The sequence below is a fragment of the Lissotriton vulgaris genome, chromosome 5 (assembly GCF_964263255.1).
Source record: "Lissotriton vulgaris chromosome 5, aLisVul1.2, whole genome shotgun sequence".
NCBI classification, from domain to species: domain Eukaryota; kingdom Metazoa; phylum Chordata; class Amphibia; order Caudata; family Salamandridae; genus Lissotriton; species Lissotriton vulgaris.
In genome coordinates, this window is record NC_141693.1 from 1,316,042,315 (window position 1) to 1,316,063,386 (window position 21,072).

Here is a 21,072-nt window from a genome sequence, read left to right on the forward strand (position 1 = left end):
TGCTCACGCTGCAGCAGGTTCTCCCACTGCTTCGGCAAGGGGACTTCCTGGCAACTCTGGACCTCAAGGATGCGTACTTTCACATTCCACTGCATCCTTCACACAGAAAGTACCTCAGGTTCACCATTCAAAACCAGCACTACCAGTTCAAGGTTTTGCCTTTTGGGGTCACCACAGCGCCCAGGGTTTTCACAAAGTGCCTTGCGACGGTGGCGGCGCATCTGAGACGTCAGACCATCCACGTCTACCCCTATCTGGACGACTGGCTCATTCAGGCGAAGTCGGCCCAGCAGTGCGCCAACCACGTGCCCCACACCATTCACCTTCTGCACGATCTGGGGTTCTCACTGAATTATCCAAAATCACATCTCCAGCCCGCCCACATACGGCAGTATCTGGGTGCGACCATAAACACTCTGGCGGCCACAGCGCAGCCGAATTCAGTTAGAGTCAACAGCATTCAGTCGCTGATCCAACGATTCAGACCTCAACACTCGCTTCCAGCAAGAGTGTTCATGCAGTTGATAGGCATGATGGCCTCCTGCATCTCCATAGTCCCACACGCGAGACTAAATATGTGCCCGCTTCAGGAGTGCTTAGCACGTCAGTGGACTCAGGCTCACGGGCAGTTAAAAGACCTAGTGTTGGTGAGCGGTCGGGCATACAACTCTCTGCATTGGTGGAATCCACGAAACCTTTGCAAGGGCCGACCGTATCAAGAGCCTGTGCCGCAGATGATCCTGACAACGGACGCTACTCTCCAGGGATGGGGAGCGCATGTACTCCAATACACGGTGCAGGGACTATGGACACTACAGCAAAGGAAGATGCACATCAATGTACTGGAACATGACGGCCATGTACTACATTCAAAAGCAGGGAGGGACACACTCTCCGCAGCTGTCTCATCTGGCTCAGAGCATGTGGAAGTGGGCCATTCAGAGGAACATCTTCCTCATGGCGGGACACCTCCCGGGCAAGGACAATCAGATGGCGGACCTGCTCAGCAGGTACAGCCACCAAATGCACGAGTGGGAGATACATCCATCAGTACTCCAACCGTACTTCCAAAGGTGGGGTCATCCGGAGATAGACCTGTTCGCCACAAGGGAGAACGCAAAATACCAAAGCTTCGCCGCCAGGTTCCCAGACGCCCAGTCGCAGGGCAATGCGATATGGATAAACTGGTCAGGCAAATTTGCGTACGCTTTTCCCCCAGCACCTCTGATACCGCTGGTGTCACGGAAGCTCAGGCAGCACTCGATGACTCTCATCCTGGTTGATCCAACGTGGGCTCGCCAGCCATGGTACACCACGTTTCTGGAACTGTCCGTGGTACCGCATCAAAGGCTACGCCTCACACCCAGCCTTCTCAAGCAGAGCCATGGCGACATTCAGCATCCAGATCCGCAACAGCTCAACCTGGCGATCTGGCTCCTGAGGTCTTAGAGTTTGGCTACCTACACTTGCCTCCTGACTGTATGGACATCATCCGGGAGGCAAGGTAGCCCACCAAAGAGCATGCTATGCGGCAAAGTGGAAGCGGTTTGTCATTTATTGTGCAGACCACAACATTAACCCGCTAGATGCATCTATTCAGAACATCATTTGTTATCTTTTCCATTTGTACAAATGTAATCTGGCCTATGCTTCCATTCGCATACATCTATCCGCAATGGCCGCTTATCTCCAGAACAGGCAGCACCTATCACTTTTCAGGGTACCTGCCATTAAGGCCTTTCTAGAAGGACTCAAACGAGTCATTCCTCCACGGACTCCACCAGCTCCGGAGTGGAACCTCAATGTGGACCTCACCCGGCTGATGGGTCCTCCCTTTGAACCACTGCATTCCTGCGAGATTCAATTCTTGACGTGGAAAGTGGCTTTCCTTATAGCGATTACATCGCTGCGACAAGTTAGTGAGCTACAAGCACTAACTATTCAAGAGCCATATATTCAAATTCATTCTAACAGGATGGTGCTTCGCACTAACCCTAAATTCCTACCTAAGGTGGTGTCTCAATTCCATATTAACTAAACTATTGAATTGCTTGTTTTCTTCCAAAATCCTGAGTCATTGGCGGAGAGAATGCTCCACACCCTTGACGTCAAGAGGGCCCTGATGTATTACATCGATAGGACCAAGGATTTTAGGAAAACTAAACAACTCTTTGTTGCCTTTGCGCCACAACACAAAGGTAACCCCATTTCCAAGGCTGGTATAGCTAGGTGGATCGTTAAATGTATTCAGATCTGCTATCTGAAAGCCAAGCGTACTCTCACTATTCCACCAAGGGCCCACTCCACCAAAAAGTTGGGGGCCTCCATGGCTTCCCTTGGAAATATTCATTTGGAAGACATATGTAGAGCAGCCACATGATCTACCACACACACATTTACAAAGCAGTATTGTGTTGATGTGCACTCCAAACAGCAGGCAGCTGTAGGGCAGGCTGTTCTAAAACACTTTTCCAAACTGCTGCAGCTGGCACGGGCGGCCGCCGCTAATGGAGGGACTGCTATGTATTCTATGCACAGATATGAATTCAGCAGCCCACATGCCTCGCACCGAATATGTTACTTACCAGTATGCATCTGTTCTTGGCATGTAGGGCTGCTGACATTCATATCGCCCGCCTCCTCCCCGGCGCCTGTAGCAGCTGCAGAATTCACATATACTTCTAGCATGGTCATCATTCACTTAGTTTCACTCCATCTTGGCCACAATGGCTAAAAACAATCTGAGGATGGAGTGGATGCCCATGCGCACTGTAGTCCAGGGGAGGAGCCACCTATCTCGTGATACTTCGAAGACTCTTCCAAGACAACAATGTGCAATCATCCGGACCCAACACTAGGCGGCGATCTATGCACAGATATGAATGTCAGCAGCCTTACATGCTAAGAACAGATGCATACTGGTAAGTAGCATATTCGCTTTTCACGACAAGGCTGCGCACACCGGGTTGAACCCAGATTCCTTGAAACCTAGAAGACAGCAAGACAACAGGCAGGGTGATGCCTCTGTAGAGGATGAGGAGCAGTCGTGCCTCCCATGATTTATTAAAGATTGGCTAGCTAAGGGTAGACGCCCAAGCTCCACCCTTGATGCATGGTACTCCTGCGAGATTATTTGCTCCACTGTCCTAATAGACATGTGCCTACTATCTGGGTAATTGGGTCCTGCAGAAGTGCTCACATACATTAGAGCTGCCTCACACGTGGCGTACCCGCTATGAGATTACATTAAAAGCCTTTCAGATGGTTCCAAATACCTAACCATATTACTGTTTAAAATATCACGTCTATATGAATCAAAACCATGAACAAGGGTTTAGAGCACCTGCCCATTACCTAGCTGAGCTAACAATTGATGTAACTTGACAACAGCGCAAAGTTGAGCCGAAAGTCATTGGAGCGCTTTACCTGAGCACCAATTACATTACACAAGCACCATATTACATGTTCTAAAATCCACCAAGGCTAAAAGCCACCAGGGGATCCAATAATGCCCTGCTGCAGGCGCGCAAGGACATACATAGTACTGTACGTGGAAAGATTACCAATTACGTTACACAAGCACCATATTTCACGGTACGTGGAAAAATTTGTGTCACTGGACAGGCTGCAAGACATAGTAGCAATATTTAAAAATGTACATGGCGCGTAGCGTTGCAGTGTGTAAACATCCATAATATTGGCGTAGGCACAACATGGCAGCGGCATCCGCATTCCCCATCTGCAGGACCACTGGGGTGGGGGGGGGGCTTACAGGACTTGCCGTGTACACGGGCCTCTGCTGCTTAATCTGGAGTCTACGCCAGAAACGTTTCTAAATTCAATCAGACCCCACGGGGAGCAGTGCAACAAGCGGTACTCTCAGAAGGTATCGGCTTATTTTAAATAGGAATTAGACCGAAGGGTATCACAGTAATTTACATGATCACAAGTTGCGATATAGATGGGAATATTCACCTCTAAGAATAGGGAGTTTAGGTGCTGTGCGCCGCTGACTCGCCACGACGCATGAGCTGCCACAAATTGTCGCTGCTCCAAAAAAAACAATCGCCTCCCTCCCCCTACTCTGAATGAGAGCAAGATGGGGCGTGCAACTGTAGAAGGAATACCCTTTCCCGCCTGTTCCTTATGCATAGGGTGATCTAGCCCCGAAGCAGCGCCTTTCATGCGCACCCGTTATATAACACATTCATTTCTATGCCAGGTTTATCTCGAGTGATCTAGCCCGAATTAGCGTTTTATATGAGCACCCATTGTATTACACATTCTCTTTAAAAACGGAAACCCCACACATCAGGAGCAGGGCACCAACCTAGAGCGGAGACAACACCATTCTACCGACAAGGTAGATTATGCGCTTTGCCCAGGCTCACACGCCGGCCGTCAGGGCGCACTGTGAATCTAAATGCTCTGCTTTAAACAAATTTCAGTCTTCAGAAGGAAGAGAGGCTGAGTAGCCCTGCCAAGATTCAAACCTGCGAACTTCAGGCTATCGTTCCATGCAGTTGTGCGGCAGATGCCTTAACTCGCTGCGCCAATCTCATCAGCTCTGAATCACAGCATTCACTCCTCTTGTCTACCACGTTAAAAATGCGTATTGCTGCTGCGTTATGTTCCAACAGTCCCCCAGACCGTTTGCCCCCCCCTCATTGATTGGCACACAACAGCAAACACCGAGTGCTCCCGGCCCCAACGAAGAAGCCTGCACCACAGCAAATACCTCGCTCCCCTCCTGCTCAAAAAACCGGCTGCTCCGACCGGATCCTATTAGGGGCTCACACCCAACACGCGGCAAGGCGACAATTGGCTCGATCTGGCCGCGCTCCGTTACACAACCCCCCGGTACCTGTAGCGCCTGGGAGCGCACACACCGCATTGCTCAGCAAACCTCGCCGGCTCCAAAGACGTTCGCCGGGCACTCCTGATCCCTGCTCCGCTGCAACAATTCCCCACAAACCGCGACGGATCTTCACCAGCGCGCTGGCCACAAAACGTTCGCCGGGTACTCCTGATCCCCCGCTCCGGCCGACACTCCACCGCGCCCTTCGAGCAACGACGAGGCCCGAAGCTGTCCATGCTCTCCCGAGCACCATCGCGTCCTGCCGTCCAAGCTCCTGCGTCGTTCATGCCGCTAGCACACTCCGATAGTTCTCCCCAATGGATTTACAACCTGTAATGGGCGAAAAAAGGGAAAACCAAGTTACGGGCCCTAAACGGCCCAGACCCCTATGCAGGGGAGCAGGAACAAGGAAGGAGGAAAATTAATTACAGCCTCCTAGAGGCTGGAAGGGGCAGGCCGTGGCGCGCAGGAGTCAAAGAGGCCGACTCCTGCGCTGCACGGCCTTTTAACCCTTCGTAGGCCAGGCTGGATCTAACCGACCCGGCCTTTGTTCCCTTCGTGACCCGGAAGTGGCTCAATCACTTCCAGGTCACCAGGGGACCCGGGGCCGGTGGGGGCCGGTGCGCCCTGCCATAACTACGGCAGGGCCGATGTCGGCCCGCCTTTCCTTTCTGTCCGCTGCCTGATTCAGACATGTGTGCCTCTCCTCTGTGATCAACTCTATTTTGTACACCTCTGTGCTGTCTGGTTCGGACACGGGTGCCTCTCCTCCGTGATCTACTCTGTTCGGTACAAGTCTTCGGTCCTATCCTGTGTTAGACTGCATAGTTATTTCGATTGTACTTTTCCATTACTGCGTTGCTTAAAAGTTTGTTGGTTCGGACACCGACAGATTGCCCCTCAAGGCACCGCCAATTTTGGGCCTAACATTTCATGTGCAGCGTTCGTGCTGAAAATGTTTTCCTGATGGAACAAAGACCTTTTCGATTTTGCCCCCAGTGTCATGCCAAGTATCCACACACCGACCACCATCTCATTTACCTTTTTACCGATCACAGTGAGGCTGACTACGACGCTGCACGTTTTCCCGATCGAAAAAGACTGCGGGATAGAAGGGTGCGTCGGCTGGAAATGTCTCGTCTCACTGAAGGGGGACACTCTCGACATTTTTGGAGAAGGGCATGCCCAGAAAGATCATTCTGCTGAGGAGGAAATGGAAGCTTTCTCCGTCACGGAAATTTCCGGCTCCGACATGGAGGAGGAATTGGAGTACACCCTAACACTGGGGCAACGAGTAAGAACTGTCGACCCAGACCCTGCACCCAAAAATCCTTCCAAACACTCGCCCTTTCAATTAGTAGGGGTCGCTAGACTGCCACTGCCATCCGGCCATGGTCAGATCCGAAAAGACACTTCGGATGCCCCACCTTCGGGCTCGGCACAGAATATTTCTACCAAGGTTAAATCCTCGGTATTGACCTGCTCGGATCGAGCATATTTCGGAATCAACTCGGCAACTGACAGCTTCGGCCTCGATGCTGACCAAAAAACATCCCTCTGCTTAGAAACCTTCGGTTTCGAGAACATCTGAAACAAAAGCCTCGAAGCATTCCTCAGTTTCGAAACCATCAGAGACAAAAACTTCGAAACATCCTACAGTTTTCATGTCTCCTGTTCAGCCTATCCTTGAAACAATAGATATTCGACAAAGAAAGATCCTAATTCAAAAAACTACTGGGCGAATAATGGCCTCTCCTCCACCAAAGAGGCAATTGACTTTCGATGATGCTTTGGACACTCCTGTACCTCTCAAAAAGGGGACAAAGTACTAGTCCTCCTTATCATCCTCCGCCACCTCCTCCGCATCCCCCCCACCTCCTTCTCCTCCACATCCCCCCACCTCCTCCTCACACATCCCCACATCATGACCCTGTAGATGCAATACTTCCAGGTTCACAGAGATCTAAAACTGGGGGTATGGGAGACCCATCAGAAGATCCAAAGCCCATGGGATGTATTTTATACAGATCTCATAACACTAAATGATCTGGATCTTTCTCCTGCTCAACCCTACCTGATGATGCTAGTACTTACCAACTGGTGATTGCTAGGGCAGCTCCTTACCAAATAAATAAATAAATAGAGTCCTTCAGCTACCCTCAGTGGCATTCACAACATTGGTTTTCACAGAGGTGCTTCAGAAAGGAGTCCCTCCATCCAAACCCTTAGTCCCTTTTAACGAAGCCCTTACTGACCTCCTACTCATGGCCTGATCCAAGCGATGCACAGGGGCTCCTGTGCATCGGACAATTTCCCATTGCTATTGCCCTGCTTCTGGAGACCCCAGTTTCATTACCCAGCACCCCACCTCAGTCAGCTTGCCTTTTGGGATGGTATTCCCATACGATCTAGAATTTGGTTGCGTAAGTGCTGCCCTGGGTCTCGAAGGAGGCCTAAGCCATACTCTTCAAAGCTATTGCTCACTGGAGAGACGCGGCAAAGTTCACCATAAGATGTGGACTGAACATGACCAACTTTGCTGGGTAGAACGGTTTCACAGTTGGTGCCCCTTTCCGGCGCCACGCCTGGCTGAGAACCAGTGGTTTTCAGGGAAATGTCCTTGCCTCACTTATCGACATACCCTTAGATGGATCTCATCTGTTTGGAGAGAAGGCATTCTCAGCACTGGAGCGCTTTAAGGACAGCAGAACTATGGCTATGTCCTTGGGCTTCTCTATGGCAGCTTGTCAACCCAGTCCACCTTCCTCTCCTTTTGTGGCCACAGAAGGGGTTCCCAACTGCGTCCATACCCTTCTAGCCTCCACAGCCAACAGGCTTCCCAATCTTTTTGCGTCTGAGGAATCTGTTCCCATAGACCACATGAGACATTTAGCCAGAGGTCAGGCAGCTTTCAAACCCCCGTAACTTGCCCTCCAATCTCATGGCCACCCAGTGAGGGGAAGTGGGACAAGATATGCCATCACCTTCACCACTGGAGGTCAGTAACATCAGACCATTGGATTTTGCAGACTTTCCATGGGGGCTACTTCTTCCCCTTTATGACCACCCATCCACCCATGCCACCCACATATGACCGTTTTCCAAACAATGGCTCTTGAGCTGTATTCACATACTAAGCAACTAAATAAAATTAAAGCAAAAGCACTATATATAAAGGGGAAGGGGAAAGGGGAAAAAACGTTATATAAGTATAATATCACAGATACCCATGTACATAAGTGGTTATATAATAACATTTCATGAGAAACAAAGGGCGCTCAAACAATTACACTCATACTATACACTAAAAAAAACATTAGACATGTGTGAAATCAAAAAACAGTGGCAGAGGAAAATATACATAAAACAATTAACCCAATGTACAATCAAACAATAGTGTCCTCTACAATTTAGGCCATGTTAGAGGCGTCGATGCAGTTTCAACCCAAAATTTCTTTTAAGGGTCATCATCAGGACAATAAAGTTAAAGTGCGCGTACCGACCACTTATTAAGGTTCTAAAAAAATGAAAATATGTACATGGGTTTTAAATGTAATAAGACAACTCGTTTTTGATGTTTTGCAGGCTTCATCACCACCGAATATGTGCCCAAGAGTCTTTAGAGCTAGTGAGGTAGTCTAGATGGGATTTATTAATCGAAAAGGAAAAGAATAGAACCAATTACCAAAAGACTTGAACCATGTGCAAAATAGTTAGAAAAAGTGAAGTAAAAAAAACCTTAAAATCTTCCTGTACAGATTACTCCTCCTTTTATCCGAAAAATACTTTTTTGTTTACTATAAAGTTTTATTGAAGGGGAGTTTCTATAACAAACAGAAAAAGCAGCTAAATTAAAGATTGCTGCCATGATATAGGTAGAAAAAGGACAATGTTCAGTGTTAATAAAACCTATATTCATACCTGTTAGGGTGAGAATGACACACTAAATGTAAACTCATCAGTGAAAAGGTCAATTAAGAATTCCGGTTGAGCAATATAGAGCTAGGATATATAAATCTTTGTAAGATACCCAAGCGTATAGGTAATTTATTTACTGTAAAAGATAAGACAAGCAAAAACTCAATAGAAAAAACGGCTACAAAGTCTTTCAAACAATTAATGAAGATTATTTAGTTAGAATGTTTACCTATTTGAATTGGTAAGGGAGACTTATGTCGATAGACCGTGTTTAAATTATTTTTAGAATATAACAGAGTATCACAACAAAATTTGAGTTGGAAGGAAAGCACTCCTCTCGATATTTCCACTTAGTCATAAAAAGGATTAGTCTATCTGAATAAATACCAGAAAGAACGCTGCAGAGTAGTTCCCCCCCGTGGTGATAACAACGCAAAAAAACAATTAGGCGCGTGGGTTAAAAAACGGACATAGAGCATAGCTGCATCACTGCAGTTATGCAAAAGACCCATATAAGTCCTCCCGGCGGAATCACGACTCCGCGAGAAAAGTGGACAGACACACGGCAACATCGAGGCCCCGAGTGAGAACAAAATTAGAGAAGCTAACTCTGACCATCAACTTACTTGGAAACCCTCGTGTGCAGTATCCATCAACGCGGCAGGAAAAATTAGCAGAATGATGGGAATCCTACGCACTGCTTTTAAGACGTGCAATCAAAAAACATAGAAAACAGACAAATCAGGAAGTAGGACCTTTACTGTAATGCAGGTCGCTAATCTATAGACTCAAGTTTAAATTGGCCGAGGACGTTATACGAGGTTACAAAAAAAAAAAGTAAATCAATGTGATGACAAATTTTAAATAAAGTTATCTAAACAAAGTGATATTGGAAGCATAATGGCGGCCATATTAGAACAGTTCCAGAGACCGAAACAGAGAACTAGCCCCATCACCAAGATTTGTTGTTATCTACAGGAGGAGACGACAAATGGAGGAGACTGACTGACAGAGGACCACTTCTCCTTTCTCCATCAGGAAGTGCTGGTTTTCTGGCCAAGTGATCCATCGAGAGGGTGCCGCCATAGTGCTCTTCTCGCTACATTCTGGGGCCAAAAAAGAAGAGAGGCCTTCATCCTATCCTAAACCTGCCCCTTCTCAATCTCTTTCTGAAAAAGGAGAAATTCAAAATGCTCGGTTTTGCCCAACTTCTGTCTGGCCTGGACCCGGGAGACTGGATGGTAGCATTGGACTTTTGGGACACATATTTCCACATTCCTGCCCGGCCTGCCCACAGACATTACCTGCAATTTATGGTGGGCCAAGAGCACTTTCAGTTTGCCATGCTCACCTTCAACCTTACCAGCGCTCCTTGGGTGTTCACCAAGATGATGGCAGTGGTTGCAGCTCATCTGCGGAGGTCAGGGGTTCTAGTCGTTCCCTACCTTGACGATTGTTTGTTGAAGGTTGGTTCTTACCAGGCAGTCGTCTCGCACCTCCAGACTGTGCTGAACCTTTTGCACTTGCTGGCGTTCACTATCATCGTGCCAAAGTCACACCTTGACTCCCTCTCAGACACTCCTGTTAATCTGAGCAGTTCTGGATACAGTGCAATTTCGGGCCTGTCCTCCTGAGTGACGAGTCCAGGATATTAAGGCTATGATACTGATCTTTCAGCCTCTATCCTGGATTTTGGTGAGAATTACCTTGAGGTTGTTAGACTCATGGCCACCTGCATCCTGCTTGTGACACATGCTCGCTGGCATAAGCGGGCTCTGCAGTGGAATCTGAGGTCTCAGCGGGTGCATCTTAAGTGGAATCTCTCCAACATGATAAAGATCTCGGAGGAACTGCGAAAGAACTTCAGTGGTCGTTGACAAACTGCGATTGGGTCAGTGGCAGAGCCCTGTCCCCTCCCCAACCAGATCTGACTAGTGATAAATGAATTACTTCTTGGGAGAGTGTGGCCATCTGGGAAAGGTGGAGATCAGAGGACTCTGCTATCCGGTAGAGTCTTTGCTCCGCATCCACCTGTTGGAGTTTCAAGCGACTTACTTGCCATTGAAAGCCTTTCTTCCTTCAAACAAGGAAGGGTTGGTGCAGGTGTTCACGGACAACACCACTGTGTGGTACTGCAACAAAAAGGGTGGGGTGGACTCCTGGGCCCTATGTCAAGTGTCTCTACGTCTATGAGCGTGGCTGAAATGCCAGAACTTTTCCCTGTTGGCCTAACACCTAGCAGGCTTTCTGAACACCAGGGCGGATGAACTCAACCGAAGATGCCTAACAGATCACGAATAGCGTCTCCATGGGAAGGTGGTACAAGGTCTCTTCAAGAGTGGGGAGAGGCTTGGTTAGATCTGTTGCCACCACCGAGAATGCGGAACGTCAGCAGTTTTGCGCGCCGGAGTTTCCAAGACGACTCTCTCAGAGACACTTTTCATATCAAGTAGAGCTCCAGCCTTCTGTACACCTTTGAGCCACTACCACTCCTGCCTAAAGTTATCAAGAAGATCAGGAACGGTCCGTCCCTGATTATTTTTGTGGTTCCAGATTTTGCACAGAGTCTGGTTTCCCAAGTTGTTGAGCATGAGCATTGGTTCCATGATCAAGCTGCCTCTTCGAGAGTATCTTCTCTCGCAGCAACAGGGGAAGATCCTGCACACCTTTCACATTCATGTGTGGAGATAGTGGCAGAAGATGACAGCTTTTGACCTTCCTACTGAAGTCAGTGATGTTATTCTGGCAGGCAGGGATCCCTCCACCAAGTCTGTATATGCCTGCTGTTGTGGCATGGTGTGCTTCTAGGAACATTGTTACATTGTTCCTATTTCTGCACCTCTCTTTCAGGTTCTTCTGCTTGTTCTATATTTGGCCTATCAAAGTTCTCTTCTGGGCACGGTTAAAGTTTATCGGCCATTTCAGCATGTTTGTAGTTGCCAGACCTACCTTCTTTGTTCGTCACCTGTCGTGGCTTGGTTCCTCTGGGGTATGCAACATATGTTCCCCCCCCCAGGCCATTCCTCATGCCGCAGTGGAATTTAAACCTTGTTTGGACTTTTGTAATGTGCACACCTTTTGAGCCTCTGCACAATTGCCCTCTTCAGGTTATTGATCATCAATACTGCCTATCTGGTGGCCATAACATTGACCAGGAGGGTCAACCGATCGACCCTATTGGCATCCACATTAGACATTGATTCCTTCCTGTCCAAGCTGAACTTTACTCATTTGACTATTGACCTGTGTTCCGACATAGGTGGCCCCATCACCCCTGCAGAAATCTGGGGCACTGTTTGGACCCTTGCCACAGGGAAATCAGCAGGCCCAGACGATCTGCCAACTCAGTTATACAATGCCTATGCAGAACTTCTGGTTCCTCGCCTTCAAGGTATGTACGACAAGGCGCTTTTGTCTTCCAACTTTCCTGACTCCCTTTGAGGCCACACTTGTCTCTCTTCCAAACCCTGACGAGGACCACACGATGTTAGGTTCCTATTAACCCCTGGCGTTATCAAACACAGAATACTAGAAACTAGCTAGGAAACTGGTGGAGAGATTGGTGCCTTCCTGATACATGCAGACCAAAATGGGTTTGTCCCGGCCCATGCCACTTTGTTTAATATATGATGCCTTTTTCGACTCTTATGTTATGCCCCCCAATCCTGACCCAGATCGGTATGCCTGGTACTAGATCTTGAAAAGGCATTTGACACTCTTAAATGGGCCTACTTAATGGAAGTCCTCCAGCGATATGGCATTGGACCCCAATATCTCCATTTGGTGCAATTCCTCTATGAACGGCCAACATTGATGGTCAAGACAGGGAATCTTGTTTCCAAACCGGTGCAGGTTTGTAGGTGCACTAGACAGGGTTGTCCCCTTACCTTTCTCCCTGGCAATAGAACCACTGGCCTTTGCCATGTGCTCATTGGCTGGGACCGGAGGTATACCAATGAGTGATGGGGTGCATGCCATATCGCTGTACAAAGACAACTTACTATTGTGCATTAGAGATGTCCATTCTGACCCGGATGAGATACCCCATCTCCTAGACATGTTTGCATACTTATCTGGAATATGTGTATATTGGGGAAAATCCTGTTTATTCACATGTGTTCCTACCTTGCCAGACCCAGCACTCACAATCAATGGAACACGTGACTTGGCAACCGACCATGTTTGCTATTTAGGCAGCAGCGTTTATCATAAAGACCAAGATCTGTTTGACGATAATCTTACACAGACGATCACCCTCTTGTCCTCCCACCTATCTTTTTGAAGATGCTCATTGTTATCAGTGGCTGGGCACATTGCCCATTTAAAAATGGTGATGCTTCCCTGCCTCCTCCATTATTTTACTAATTTACCACTGTATATTCCTACATTCCTTTTTCGACCTCGTAAAAGACAGATACTGACATACTATGGAATAAATCTCGATGTAGTGTGGCCCTCTTAAAACTGTATTTACCAACTGATTAGCGAGGGATGGTGGTGCCTAACTATGAGCGCTATTACCTAGCATCCCAGCTCCAGTGGGTGGCTCGCTGGATGGCAGGACTACACCTTGCAGACACGGCAACTGATGCCCATGCCTTGAGTCTAGAAGCCCTCCTCCTTCTATTCCACCCATGTACTAAGGGCTCCTGGCCTCGTCCCGTACTACTACGTCTGGTGTACCACTGCTATATCTTACTAAACACGCTACACCTCTGTAATCCCACTGCAGAGTGCACCCACGGGTTGCAGGATTATCCCTGCAGCGGATTTGGCATCTTGGCAGCAGTGAGCCTCCACAAACTTGGTGATTTATACTGTGATGGAATACTCCTTTCATATGATACATTGATGCAAGAAGAGGGGCTGCCCCCGGAACATTGTATTAGCTATAATTCAAGGGTTGAGGCACTACAAAGACATTAATGAGACATCTCTCAAGAGCCTCCACTGCACCTTACAGTTCAGGGTTGAGCATCCCTGATTCTTATTGTAAAGCGCTCTGATATCCTTCGGGATCTTGTTCGCGCTATATAAAACTTTATTAATAAATATCTTCATGTCATGGGAATGGGAGATCCTCTTACCCGCTGGTTTGCTGATTCACTCCGGGTGTATACCGTTACACCACTGACATTGTTTCAACAACTCTAGGAGAAAGACTTAACTCACTCCTGCACTTCAAAAGAATGGATGATTCTTTTTTAGCAGGCCCTACCTACATCCCCAAAATGGCAGGTTTAGTCTCATACAGTTTTATATCATGCACAGGGTATACCTCACTCCTGGTAAAATCATCTGTTGTTTCTGTTGGACAGATGCTGACTACCCTCACTGTGATCAAGTAGGCGGTGATATTCTCCTCATGCTGTGGGTGCGGCATTAATGGCATGAAGGGACGCGTCATCTGATTACCTGCACACCGAGACAATTTTCACATACCTGGGTGTTTTTTCTTGGTAGCGCTTTATTTTCCCCATCTGGGCTTATTATTAGCCAAGCGACTGATTACCCAGGGCTGGATGTCTCATGCGCTTGGTCATGCTCTATTACCATCTGGGCTAGGGCAAAGGGCATATCCCTACATAGGGAAGATATCCTGGGACTCCACATCGAAGGATATCAGTTTATAAATAAACACCTCTAATTGGACCGCCATTCTGACTGATCTCCAGGCCTCTGTAAAGGCTGATGTGGAAACACATGTTGCGGCTGACCCCTTGCTCACCCTCGGAGGTGCACCAACATACTACTTGAAGCTGCAACCAGCACTGAGATTCTGTATACTGCATGATGATGAATATGGAGTTGATTGTCTATTTTGTTGTGACTGAGGATAGCTGGGACCAGGATACTGGACCAGGGACCTTCGGAGTTGGGGCACGTTACTTTCTTTTAATGTATTTCGGTTTTTGGATTGTTATATGTTAAGCGATAAGAAAGTTAATGCAAATAATTTACATTGTTGTAGCTGGGATTGCTGTGTATTAAACAAGCAAATTGGACATCTTATTACACTTCAGCAGCAAAATCTTTGTCTAGAATTAATTGGACATCTTATTACACTTCAGCAGCAAAAACTTTGTCTAGAATTGTTTCTTTATTGCTTGACAACTTTGGACCTTTGAGAGACATACTCCGATGTACTCATCACACTGAGTTAACACCATGCCTAATTATATCTCCCAGTTGCATTCTAATTATGATGTGATTTACAGTGTTCTGCTATTGTATTGTCTACACAAAACTTAATAAACAGATCAAACAAACTGTACAGTGGAGAGTTGGTAATAAAAGTCAAGGTGGAAGCTTCTTAACCCCTTCCATGCGGCCGCGATTCCCCTGGTGTGCTGTAAACAACACGAACAGGGGCGGGCCGTGAAGAACCCCAGCCGTCATCAGCACACGAGCACCGTAGTGCATGACGGCTGGGGTTCGTCATCAGCATGGAAGGGTTTAAAAAAGAGAATATGAGCACACTTGTATCATATACAGCAGGGCACATTCTTCTTGAAAATTGTAGAAAAATTCATGAGGCGATGCTAGCTCAGCGTTCTCAAAGTGGCGCGTTGGGAGAACCTACACAGTTTTTAGTTTGCTTGGCTCCGAATTTTAAGTTGTATATAGCTTAGTATTCCCTTTAAATTGAAAGAGATTTTATACTTGAGTGACTCTCTTGTACAGGTATATTGATGGAATTGGAGGAGTTAACATCATGCTCAGTGTCAGACGAAGATTATGGATGCATTTGTAATGTAATAAAGGGGGAAGGAATATCGAACCTTTGGGTCAACATTAATATCTTTTCTGTTATGGTCCTGTAAACTGAGGAGAAAAGCACATGGAATAGAGTTAAAAAGAAAAAAATGTATAATTGGGAGGGGGGGGTAGGTCTTGCAGCTCTGCCTGGCTAAATTGAAGAGCACCTAGAAGGTTTGATTGTACTTTGGGGCTTTTGTAATGAGCCAATGGCACCTATTGGAGGAAGAAGCAGGCTGTCAACTGGGTAAGACTCCTACTTATGTTTATTTATTTATATTAGAATGGAGCGCTGCTTTACATTCTCCCATTTTTAAAATAGGTGTAATGTGTTTTTGGGCATGGCTGTATGGAACTGGGTAATTGAGGCCCTGATCTGGTCAAGTGAATGTCAAGATATTATCCAACCGGTTGAACAGTTAGGCGAGGTGAATCCTAGTAGGTACCCATGTGCCCTTTCCAGCCTTGGAGTGGATAATTAGGATTGTTGTTACGGATGGATAATTGTATGGTTGCTTTAATGAAGGGTAGGTGAGAAAAAGGTAAAGCCACATGCTGTTGTCATTGATCAGTGGTCTTTGTAATTCTTTCTATTGTCAAAAAACGTAGCTTTTCAATAGAAAAGCTCATTGACCTAGCTAGTCCTGTTGGAATACATTTATGTATAGGATGAACATACCCATAAAGGAATACTGCAGATACATTTTCATTTTGCCCCAGTAGAGGACAGTAGTTTCATTTGTTTTCTTACATGTGTAGTCTAGCATGTATGCCCGTCATACTAGTGCTGTTTGTGAGATTGACCTCATCCTGAACTTTTTGAGGCGTTTGTAAAAGCAAACTTTCCTACCTAATTTCTTGTTTCCATGCTATGTAAGATGTTTTCTTGTCATCTTGGGTGATGTGAGTGGGATCAGTGACCGCCATTCTGAACAAAGGAGCCATTATTGACCACATCCTTAATTTGAGAGAATAGCTAGAGATTTGTATGACCATGGCCACAGACTGCTAACATTGTTAGAAATCCAACCTCCAAGCGGATGGCCTGCTTCTGAACTTGGTGAAAGAAGGTTTTCTCTATCACATTTTCTCCTATTTAGGAACTGTATCATCAAGTAGCCCCTGCCTGTCTGGACAGATGCTATTTCATTGTGTAGGCTAATGTTTTTAGTTCTCAATGAAGATGTAATTTCCCTAAGCTTTGCTCTTCCTTAGGATGCATGATCTTATGCCCCAACCTGAAATGCCCTACCTATGGGCTGGATAATGCAAGGGTTATGTACAAGACTGTACAAATAAGGTGTCATGGGGAATAAGGCAGGCCTGCGTTATTGCACCCCTCCTCTTCTCTTTATACATTAATGGGATTGACAAAACCCTCCAAGAATTGAACACTGCTGTCCCGAAAATAGGCTCCCGTCCAACCCCGCTGCTCCTGTATGCAGACGACGCAGTCTTAATATCTAGAAATTGCAAATGGACTAAAACAACTGGTCGAAGCTTTTGTCTCCTACATGGAGCAAAAAGACCTAAAATTAAATCTGACTAAAATGTTTGTGATGGTCTGCGGACGGGGTAGGTCTTAGAAAAAGGCTCACTGTGTGAGGGAACATAATCTGACAGAAGTCCAAAGTTTCTCCTATTTAGGCATTTTATTATCTTTAAGTTATTGGGGCCCCCATATAGACCAGTTAAAACGTATCAGAACTATTGAGGTTATTTTCAGATTTCATAACAAGATCGGCAGTAGACCTATTTGCGATATGCTCAAACTATATGGCAATAAATGCCTGTCAGTAGCAATCTATGGCTCTGTAGTATGGGGTAATGCCTGTGCAAATATATTACAATCCTGTGAAAATTATTTTTTCTGTCATATACTGGCTGTACCAAGGTCTACATCCGTTAATCTTCTGCATTAAGAACTGGATGCATCGTATATTGCCGACCTAATTCAAGCAAGGGCTTTATGCTCTTGGCATAAAATCTGATGCAGGGAGGGAAGAAAGTTCACCAGGGACATAATGAAGGACTGCTTAGCACTGGAACATTTCAATAAAATCCAGTGGGTTGCATATATGGATAGACGTGAGTCCCTTGCTCACTTTGCCACTGGATTCAAGCAAGCTGGGTTGAAGATGGCTGAAATGCCAGAAACCGGTCCTCGGAAGCTTGTTTCCGGTCCAGGGAAGGCATGGCTTGGCAGTTCGGGCTGGACTGTTCCCATGAGGCACAGGGTCAGACTGATTTGGAAAAAGGTGACCGACCGTATCAAGCTGAACTCCCAACCACTGGCACAGGCACCTAAGTTGGTGGGTGACGTGTCGGTCGACTCATGTAACTTTCATCTCTGGATAAATCAAATTATCTCAGACAATTCCAATCTTAAAGGTGACCGTGTGAAGTGTTCCAGAAGGAAGCTGAATGCCCCTTGGTATACCCAGACCTTAACTGAGAGCCACCTACTTTGCAGGATAAAAGAAAGGAAGTGGAGGAAAACATATGATGAGGCATCCAGAGTCCTCTATGTTCAACAGAGGAAACTATACCTCTCTAGTATAAAATCCGCTAAAATAGAGTATTATACCAAAGCCATCAACGATGCCCACCAGAAACAAAAAACGGTTTTCTCAATCGTAAAATCCTTCACCCATCCCAAAGCCCTACAGCCTGAAATCCCTCCCTCTGAAACCCTGTGCAACAATATTGCAAATTTCTTCGGCGAAAAAATTGCCAACATTCAAAAGGATTTCCCGCCCCCCCTGACCATTCCCATTCTACAACCCCAGAAGCAGGTAGCCGATAACCATCATTCTCTCTGCAGGTTTCAACCAGTCTCCCTACAGCAGACACATAAAGCGATCATGGCCTGCAAATCAGGAGCACCCACTGACTCCTGTCCCCCTCGTATACTGCATCACTTAATTGAGGCAGTCAATCCGAACATCAACGCTATCATAAATGCTTCTTTAGACTCAGGGGTAGTGCCCAACGAATGGAAGAAGGCCATCGTGAAACCCTTGATGAAAAAACAAAATAAACCCCCCACAGACCTGACCAACATGCGCCCTATTTCACTCCTGCCTGCCCTAGGAAAGATCACGGAGCAGATAGTGTACTGGGAGCTGAAAGCCTTTGTGGAGGACCATAACATTCTGCATCCACAGCAATCTGGCTTTCGCCCCAGCCACTCCACTGAAACAGCCCTTATAGAACTCTCCGACTCCATCAAGTTCTTGCAGGATGAGGGGAGGAAAGCCGTCCTCATCCTGCTTGATCTCACAGCAGCGTTCGATACAATTTCTCATGCCATCCTGATTGACAGGATGCGTGAGATTGGCGTGACAGACACAGCTTTGGCATGGGAAACATCTTTCCTGACCAATAGGTCCCAATCTGTGTCACTGGGCCCCCATCTATCCAGCGTAAAAACCATTACATCGGGAGTACCGCAGGGGTCCATATTAAGTCCATTATTGTTTAACATCTACATGGCACCCCTCCTAGCTGTGATAGAGTCCCATGAGATCCTAGTCACGTCTTACGCTGACGACACACAACTTGTCGTCTCTATCGACAAAAACTGCACGGACACAGAGCTGCGCTTCCAGAATTGTCTCACGGATGTATTTCAGTGGTTGAACAAAAACCACTTGAAGTGCAACAGTGGGAAAACTGAAATTATACCATTAGGTAAAGATCTGCCCTTCTGTCCTAAGGATTGGTGGCCCAAAGACTCAGAGGCCCGCCTAGTGCAGTAACCTCTGCACGTAATCTTGGCGTGCAATTTAATACAGCCCTTTCCTTTGATGATCACGTCAGGATCACGGCAGGTTGCTGTTTCGGACTTATCAAATCTTTAAAAAAATTCTTTGACTTCCTCCCCATTGCATCCAGGAAATCGGTCGTGGTCGCATTAATACTCTCCCGACTCGACTACTGCAATGGGTTGATGGCTGGAGTGAAAAAGTCCACACTGAAGAAGTTGCAAAGTGTACAGCACGCAGCTGCAAGATTAGTGTTAAAACTTCCCAGGAAATCCTCAGCCTCAGCAGCATTAAATCGTCTTCACTGGTTGCCCCTGCACAAGAGGATCCTCTTCAAACTTCTACTAACAGTTTTCAAAGCACTAAAAAACATCGGTCCGAAATACCTTGTCAACCGCTTTGTTCACTATGACCCCGTACGAAGTTTGAGATCCTCCGGTGGTAACCTTACCAAGATTCCGAGGTATAAATATAAAACAAGGGGCGGAAAAACTTTCACAGTCCTAGCAGCAAGGGCCTGGAACAACTTGCCTTTAAATCTCAGACTGGTTGAGACTGAGTCTTTTCAGGAAACAACTGAAGACCTGGGTCTATCAGCAATCTGATGCTTATGTTATGGCCGCTATCTAGAGCTTCCATCATCCAATCCCATCCACACACAATTTCTCAGCGCCAAGATGCTCCTTCCGGAGCGATAGGCTGCGCTTAATAAATACTCACAAATTCAAATACAAATTTGCATATAGCCATGTCTGAACTGGGGTGGCAGAGTGGGCTAAAGAACGGTGATCGATTAAACCCAGAACTTTTGACTGGGTTTGAGTGTTTGATTGGTTCAGATGCTCCGTCCATTACCCCACCCCCTTTTGTACCGCTTTTGACCGCCATAAGTGTGACAGGGTATGCTCAGATGTGAGTCCCTTGCTCACTTTGCCACTGGATTCAAGCAAGCCGGGCTGAAGACGGCTGAAATGCCAGAAACCGGTCCTCGGAAGCTTGTTTCCGGTCCAGGGAAGGCATAGCTTGGCAGTTCGGGCTGGACTGTTCCCATGAGGCACAGGGTCAGACTGATTTGCATATAGCTATGTCTAAACTGGGGTGGCAGAGTGGGCTAAAGACCGGTGATGGATTAAACCCAGATCTTTTGACTGGGTGTGAGTGTTTGATTAGTTCAGATGCTCCGTCCATTACCACCCCCTTTTGTATAGCATATATGGATAAGCTGTTAAGGAAATCGATAAAGACGATGATGAAAGTGATGAGTCCCGCAGGTTTTCTGCAATACAGCAAAAATTTAATTTAAAAGAATTACATGGAGAAACAAAGCCAACAAAGAGCTAGCAAAGAAGAGAAAAAATCAAACGAAATCAGATATATGGCTAGTATAACGCCATTTGGTCCACCTGAATATCTAGTTAAAGTTACAAATACCCTGGACAGATTTTAACTGACAAGGTTACGTTTGGGCACTGTCCATGAACTGTTGGCTTTTCCAAAGCATGAAAGATGGCAGAAAATAGTTTATAGATGTCCATGTGAAGGGAAAAATACCCAGTCCATGATGCACTTTATGCTGTTCTGCAAGTTTTATCGAGATAGAAGGAGAATATTTTTACGACCAATCTTTATGGCAAAGAAACTATTTTTTTATAAGGATGCCATGAATTGTATTTATACTCTCAATAATTAATAAGTATGCTGAGTTGTTGCTGGATAAATAAGCCTGGCTATAAAAAGAAGGAAATCACTTGCATTTTTAGATAACCTAGT

General features: G+C 46.4%; 1 protein-coding gene across 8 annotated transcripts in view; it reads left to right on the plus strand.

Moving 5' to 3' along the window:
• The window catches only part of ANKS1A (ankyrin repeat and sterile alpha motif domain containing 1A), a 1,304,293-nt gene that overhangs the window by 1,232,436 nt on the left and 50,785 nt on the right, over positions 1-21,072 (plus strand). The gene's annotated exons all lie outside the window — the stretch shown is intronic.